The 8,583-nt window shown below is 33.8% G+C and overlaps 1 protein-coding gene across 2 annotated transcripts in view; it reads left to right on the top strand.

Annotated features, from left to right (window-relative positions):
* The first annotated feature begins 7,189 nt into the window (after positions 1–7,189).
* The window catches only part of LOC109208063, a 6,001-nt gene continuing 4,607 nt past the window's right edge, over positions 7,190–8,583 (top strand). The window contains exon 1 of one of the 2 annotated variants that reach the window (XM_019371076.1): positions 7,190–7,700. The gene's annotated coding sequence lies outside the window, so the exon portion shown is untranslated. The remainder of the gene's footprint in view (positions 7,701–8,583) is intronic. The other variant, XM_019371077.1, reaches the window with a different exon arrangement.

The raw sequence follows: 8,583 nt of genomic DNA, 5'->3' as shown, positions 1-8,583 counted from the left end.
ACAATCAACACAACCCAATCATATGAAGACCAAGAAAAAATATGGAAGACTGTCTCCTTCAACAAGGGGAAAAAGAGAGACCTCACAAAAGTCAACACACAGCTATCAGGTATAAACGTAAATATTTTTGAAGCAAAATCTAGTAAGATCCTAACTTCACAAAAACTAGCGTACAAAAACAAACAAAATTCAAAACCTTCCATACCTCTCTATAAGTTAGAAGATTACATTGTTTTCAATATTAAAACCAAGTACAAATATATAAATAACATAGGTTTAGCAAATTTATGCAAAACGTAAAATTAGTTGAAAAAAAGAAGACTAAAAACAAGTACACAACAATGATATACCTTCTATGTTCGGGTCCTTCAAAAATGCTGTCAGGTGTGTATCGTTATGCATTTTCGGAGGATTCGAAATGAATGTTATGGCGGTAGTTTTGGAGGATCCGAGGAACGTAGTGTACCTTCATATGTGAAAGATAATCTCTCAACTTCTGTTCCTCCGTATATGAAAAGTTTTCCATTTTGACTTCCTTCAATTTATTTTGCCTCCCACGTGTCAAAAGTAGAGATGCACAACAAGTTTTCTCATGTTTAGATACATCATCATATATAAACTTGAGGGTACTCTTTAAGTTATACCGTACAAAAGATAGGGTTTTCAGTTGAGGAGAAATCCAAAGCAAACTATCAACAACGTATTAAATAAGTTCAAGGCTTCAAGATTGGGTAGATTTGCAAAAATGTCCTCTAGCCATTTTGCAATGATGGCCACATAAGAGAAATACAAACTTTTCAAGGCTTTGCAAGAAGTTATAATTCTAATTAAAATCCAAATACTGTTCCTAATGTGAAGATTTTCAAGATTAGGTGCTACAATATCAAGCATCTTGGTTTCAAAAGGTAAACTCAACCAAACCCTCTTCAATTTGGTTAAATTATTTCCCGCAGTTTGTAAACTGGCTAGTCCTTGACATTCACTTAAAGTTAAATCCTCTGAGCAACTGCAGCTTGTACATAAAGCTCGAATAAATGGGGAGGGTAGTGTATACACAGGTTTTACCCCTACCTTGAGAACATAGAGCAAAGGCGAAAGCAACATTTAAAGCTTTTGGGTTCTGAATTGGCAACCGAACCCATAGCTCGTTAGTTACTGGGTTCACAATTAAGTATTTATACATATTTAATAAACTTTTTAATACAAATACAATGTCTAAGTAAAAAGTTACTGGATTCGTCCAAATCCGTATGTAACACTCTCCCTCCGCCCCTGAGATAGAGATGTTATTCCCGATAGATCCTTGGCACCAGGGGCGGATTTACATGGACCCGAGCGGTGTCACGGGACACCGCTTCGTCGAATTTTTTTACTATTTATATATATAAAAATGATAAATAAAACAGAAATATAAGATAAAACCATTAAAAGTGACACCACTTGCAATAAAACAACTCAGTAGTCTAATGGTTGACAGCTTCATGTTTGCTGTGAGAGGTCTAGGGTTTGAACTCCCTTCGCTCCTCAATATATTTTTTGACTGTTACGGGCCTCTTACTAGAAATAGTGACACCGCTTATGAAAAATTCTACGTACGCCACTGCTTGGCACAAAAAAAGATGCAAAAAGAAGCAGTAGCAATAGACCATAACATCAACAAAATAACAAGGCGGACCAATGCAAAGGATACTTACATCAACATGCATTTAATGAAATTTAGGAAGAATTTATTAGGCAAGAACTATACAAGTAGAGTTCTTTCCTTTTTTAAATCTGGAAAATATTGCATATTTTTGTTCTTTTTTTAAAGTTCTATATAGTATCATATATAGGCATAAAACCCTAATTACATAATGACTAGAACGAAAAAAGAAAAAGATTTACCTGTTGAAGACAAAAATATTCGATTCTATTAAATTCTTCTTAGTTGATGTGTTTGATACCCTTCACAAACTAAAATTCTTAATGATATAATAAATTGATAAGTCAATAATTTTATAGGACTATAAAGCTAAAAAATCTAGCCAAAACCTTAGGATTATTAGGATTCTTATATGCTAATTCATGTGGATTAGGACTCTTGTATTTAAAATAAGAGGAATATATACAAAGGAGTATGGATTCTTTCACTCGAAATAATATATCTAATAAGCAAACACAAATTATTTATTTTAAAATTACGTTTATCATCAAACAACGGTAGATAAAACAATCGAGAAAAGTACTTAACAATTTTAAAAGATATAAAAATGAAACTTGACCCCATGATAAGTTTTAGTTTTGGTTTGACTATTTAATAAAAATCTATTGAATAGATAATATTGTAAGGTCATATGCTCATCTTAAGTGATGTACGTATCCTTTATATATATTCATCTTATTTTTATATATAGTAGATATAAACGTAGTAATTCTCTAGAGTTTAGTTCCTATTAATACTTTCCTCTGTTAAGTCCAATAAATACTTGAGGTTAGGGGTACAAAGAAAACAGATAAACCGCACCAAACCGATAATCCGAATCAAACTGAAAAAAAAATCCGATTGTGATTTGGTATTGGGAAAAAACACACCATAATTGGTTTGGTTTGGTAAAAAAAAGTCAAACCGAAACCAAACCGATCCGATAGTAAATTTATACAATTTTTAAAAATATTTTATACATATAAATATTTATTGTAATGTAATTTATAAATATTTTGTAGACTTTTTCACAGTTTTATCTTTTAACGTATTATTTCAAGTTTGGACTTAACATTCTTGAATGATAAATAAATTTTGTTAGCCCATAAATGAGGTAACTCAAACAAATTAAAGTTCAAATCAATACTAATGCTAACAAAAGAAATTCAATTCAACACTAAGAATGATGATAGTGTTGGATATCTATTTAGTATTACATTGGTTTATAACGAAAGTATAACTCAATTTATGTTTTCTTTAATGCTTAGTTACGTAATTAATAGTACTTATTAGCTGTACTTATTTTAGCATGACTTATTTAACAATATTTGCTTGCAATTTTATTATCTTTATTATGGAATATTTTAGTATAATGCTATGACTTATTCTCATATTAATGTGTTATTTTCTTGGAAAATACATTATATAGTTGTATTTTACTAGGATTAAAGAAATATTTGAAGCACAAGTTACATATTTTGTGCTATGAAGACTTTACCGGGAAAACCCAAAACCCCGAAAAAATCCGAGAAAATCCGAGATTGAAAAACCGACTTTGTTTGTTTGGTTTGGTTTATAGATTTAAAACCCGACACCATTGATTTAGTTTGGCAATTAAAAAAGCCGAACCAATCCGAGCTATGTACAACCATACTTGAGGCATTTCATAATTTGTATATATCACATAAGAATTTCAGTTTGTGAAGTGTAGCAAACACTGAGGAGAATTTTATAGAGTCGAATATTCTTGTCTTCAACAGGTTAATCTTTTTCTCTTTATCGTTCTAGTCTAGTCATTATATAACAGGTAAATTCTTATTATTCTGAATATTACAGCAATATTTAAACAAAAGGAAAGAATTCTACTTGCGCAGTTCTTCCTAATAAATTCTCCAAAAAAACAAAAAAAATCTGTAAATGCATGTTGATGGTTAGTTACTACCAGATTACTAATTAGTAGAGAATTTATTAAGTAAGAGATTTACTTGAAATTACCTAATAAATGATCCGATTCTTCCGTTAGTGCATATAATTAAACTATTTGTACTTTTTAGTATAGTCCAATATGACTATAACAGTCTCGTTTGTATCGATATTTTTTTTATTGCTATAATGAAGTGTTGTTAAAAATAACATATATTATAACATAACATAAAAGTTGGTTCTAAAGAAAACTTGATGGTTATAGTAAAGTGTTGTTATAGAGATGATCGTCATAGAGAAGTTTGACAGTATATCTCTGTATTCCGTGGCAGACTTAGCGATGGCCATAAAATATAACTATTCTCTGTCAAAGGTATGGATGTAGCAGAGGATTACACATCCAAATTGCCAGAGCCAATTTTGCAAATAATTCTATCTTTTCCTCTTCTTAAAAATGTTGCACAACTGATCAGTACACTTTCCAAGACTTTGTATAGTGCTTGGAGTTCCCTCTCCTACTTAAATTTTGGTGATAAAATTTTCTATTACAAAAGTTCCGTAATAACATATCAAAGTTTATGAAAATTAATTGTGAATAAAATTCTAGCAAATCGACAGAAGCAAAAAGTTTCTATACAAAAGTTTTGGCTAAAATTACCATCTTGTAAATATTGTAGCCGTTATGGTAATTGGATAAACACACTCGTAATGTGTAATATCAAAGAGTTGATTTTATGTGTACACTCGCAGTGGCGAAGCCAGAAATTTCATTTAGGGTGTTCAAACATGAAATAAGTAAAATAATTAATCCCCAATAAAGGGTGTTCAATATATGTTATATTCCAATAAAATCTAATATTAACCTATATATACAATATAATTTTTTGACGAATGGGCTATGTACCTTTGCCAATGTACACTCGTCCGGTTGTGGAAATTACTATCCTTTGCTCGAAGAAATCTTTGCTGCCATAGAACTAAATGTTCTTGATTTATGTGGATTTGAATTGCCCTACAATGATATAAAGTTTCCATCTTTGAGAAAGTTAAAACTTCTACATATATTTGTGGTCGAGCATTTTCTTCGAGCTATATGTGCAAGTTGCAATTGTTTAGAGGATTTAACTTTAAATGGATGTCATGGGCTAGCCAGTTTACAAATTGCCCGAAAACCTTACCCAAATTGAAGAGTGTTTGGTTGAAACTTTCTTGTGAAATCAAGGTGGTTGATATTGTATAATTGTAGCACCTAATCTTGAAAATCTTCACATATTGAGAAATCGTGAAGAAATTAGAATAAATGCTTGCAAAGCCTTGAAAAGTTTGTACTTCTCTTGTGTGGCCATCACTGCAAAAATGGCTAGAGGACATGTTTGCAAATCTAGCCAATATTGAAGCGTTGTACTTATTCAGTTGCAAAGAATTGAAGAAATTGGACATTTCAAGTGACAGGCTCGAGTGTCTTGTAATAACGGGGTGCATTAATCCTATTGATGTTGAATTAGGTACTCCTAATTTAACAAGCTTCACCTGAAACATTACTTAGTTTCTCCGGTCTATAGTACTGATTGCATGCATATAGAATTTGAGAGTCCTAATGATTATATCTACTCAATTGGCGAGTCTTTGGATTTATTTTCAACCGGACACCCTATCTTTTTGCCAATTGCGATATCCAAACTTAAAGAGTACTCTCAAGTATATATATATCAGGAAGATGTGTGATCACGCCCAACTATGCTATCTAAAAAGGACTCTGCGGACGTTGCAAATATAACCCGAGTATTACACCCAGGGTCGAATCCACAGAGAGTTAACCTATCAATCACTATCTTTAGACCCACTAAACTCTTCAGAACCAGTTTCCCAAATATTCAAATCTCAGTTGAATGTTCTTTAACAACTACGCTTACAAGTAACTAAATAGCTGTAAACTAAACTAATAAGGTTGTAAACAATTATGATAAAAAGCTAAGGCAATGATTTCCCCTATTAATGGAATCCCTTCTGTTTATGCTCATACAAATTTACCAACACATCTCTATTAATCATGAACGCTCATCTTACCGTAAATCTCTCCCGAGTAATCACAGTAATTTACTATTGCACTCTCCCATGATACACTAGCTTACTTTATTTAGCACGATTCACTTTAGATTACACCCAAGGCTTCGTTATCCCTAATCCCGTCTTTAAACCCGCAATTATAGATTCCTCTAATAATCTAGGAGTGGTGTTGTTCAACAATACCCTAAATATGCACTCTTTTCCAAGTTATGCACACTAAATAGGCACAGCTAATTGAGGATCCTGTCAATTAACTACAACAAACACGAAGTTGAACAAATAGAGATTAAATTAGCAATTTGTATTCACATAAACAAGAAGTTCATCACCCAATAGGTTCCATCAAAACCTTAGACAAGGAATTTAGCTACTCATGGCTATGGGAAAATAAACTAAGATAGAATTCATCATAAAAATCAAAAGTAAAGAAGAAAGATGTTTTGAGTATTCTCTCACAATGGTTTTCCTTGCTAAGAAACCCTAAAAATCAATACCTCTTCTCTTGGGCGAAGTCTAATGTTTTAAATAGGGTTTAGGTCTAAAAATCCCGTATTTGACACTTTGACCCCTGAACTTTTCTGCGCCTGCCGCGGTCGCGATAGAACCGCGGCCAATCACCCTCTCTGAATCTCTAAAGTTCTGAAGCTGCCTTCCACCGCGGCAGAAACCCTCTCTGAATCTCTAAAGTTCTGAAGCTGCCTTTCACCGCGGTTCTGCCGCGAAGAACCGCGGCCAAACCATTTTTCTTAATCCTAAGGGCTGGCAGGTCGTAGCTTCATTGGGAATTTACACATTTGGCCTCTTTTCTCCAATTTTGACTCCAAAACTGCTCCTTAGCCTTCCTTATACATATATCACCTGCAAATCATGAAAAGCACTAACAAGAGCTTTTTGTTATCACTTTTAGCATTAAAACTACACAAGAAGGTGATTATTTAAGGTGTGATTATAGTCAAATTCACCTATTATCATATATTCATGAAAAAACACCAAATATAATATCATTTATACTTATAAATATTTATAGGCATATATTTATTATATTAACTTTTAAGTTTTGATAATTACTTTATTTAAAGTTTAATCTAATTATGTAATTACGTTTGTGCAACCAAACAGTAAACTTATAATTACACTGTAATTATACTATGACAATCAAACAAGGCATTGTAATTACATAACTGTGAAATTACTAGGCTATATAATTATTACCCTGATAATTACACCAATTCTAATTATCTGATGACTTTCCAAACCGATCCTTATAAGATTTAGAGAGAACTTCCACTGCAATTTGTACCTACAAATGGGTTAAAAAATTTCTGTAATGCTATAGCCTTAAAATAGCACAACCCAATTTGTAATCTAATTCATTTCATTAACGATGATGATTTCTAGACGTTCCGGTTAAGGTAGAAAAGACAGTCAAATAAAGTACAATTGTAGACGCGAAAAACAAAATTTCAGGCTTTTTTGCGACTATAATAAATAACATATTTCACGTTGTAACATAACAAAAGATAGAAAACATTAATGCTCCTATTATTAATACTCCTATTAATAATTTACCAGCAAGCAGTACCCGAAAGGCTACTTTCTACTTTTTCTCAATTCGAATCACTCCACTCGACACACTCTCTTTCCCCAAAGCCCTGAACCCCTTCACAGGACAATCTAAACCCTTTTCCTCCTCCTCCATCCCGGGCCGCCACCAATGGCTACGCCCGACGTCTCCGCGGAACCAGTCTTGCGCGTGTTCAACAATCACGTCCGCACACTTAGCGAGAAACTCAAGCGCATCGGTGAAATGGCAGAGTCAGTTTCAAAAGGGACAGAAGAGAGGGAGCAGGTGGGCAAATGAGATCGCCACTGAGCAATGAAATCAAATCGAAATCCGTCACTCCAATCGGATCTGTAATATTTGTGGATTCGCAGCTAAGAAAATAATCTCTCTCATGCGTTCTACTCGACCTTGTCTTCTCGGTAAAGTCACTCTACAGTGACTTCATAGCTTACTACAACAGATTAAGTAAGTACTCAATCAATATTAGGCCGTCGCTCTCAGTATTATAATTTTTTGTTAATACGGTGAGTTTGAGTTCTTCATAAGCAGCGGAAGTAACAGATTCGCGAAGATTCTCAAGCTCGTCGATGCCGCCTGTGACGACGGGCTTTGAGGGGAGAGCCTTGAACAATACCTTAAACATGCAAAGCTTTGACTTGCAAAGTCTGATAAGCCCATTATGCATAATTCAAATCAATAATTTAGTTAGCAGGACCAATAATTTAGTTAGCAGGACCAACATTTGAAAGGAGGAAGAGAATGTTTATTCTTCAAAGTTGGAAAGTTACTTTATAGAGCAAGTCGTGGGAGTAAATGGTTGATGAAGAAGTAAGAATGAAAGACCCAAGACTCAGTAGACTTTTTGCAGTCTCTGTTCTCACATTAATTTCCTCTCTCTTTCTCTCTCTAGATTTCCGAGCCGCCGACTTGCTTACTGGTCCCCTTCTCATTTCCGGTCCGGACTTATCTCCATCAGCTTTCCTTTTAAGCAAGCTCATTTGCTAAAGTTTGCGACTTTCGCCGTTGATTTTGACATCTGGGTTTTGTTCGTCTACTTTGTTTTGAGCTAATTCTAGGTCATGGTGATTTACTAATTTAGCTTGGTTTGATCAGAACTGGTAGTTGGTTACAAAAAAGAAAGAAAAAAAAGAGCAAAGATTGACTGGTGGATACGGTAAAAAGGGAAGCAATATCAGAAAGTTCTAAAGATTTCCCTTTTTAGCTACCCCCAAAAAACCCTAATAAGAAGTAATTAATCATGCCGGCCGACCCAGATAACTCATCCGCCATGAACGATTCAACAGGTTCAGGTGAAGTAAGTGTTTCTTCTCGTGGGAGTAAATGGCCA

This window comes from Nicotiana attenuata, unplaced genomic scaffold (assembly GCF_001879085.1).
Source record: "Nicotiana attenuata strain UT unplaced genomic scaffold, NIATTr2, whole genome shotgun sequence".
NCBI lineage: Eukaryota > Viridiplantae > Streptophyta > Magnoliopsida > Solanales > Solanaceae > Nicotiana > Nicotiana attenuata.
Note: the sequence above shows the minus strand (reverse complement) of the source record. Positions and strands in the feature narration are given on the sequence as shown.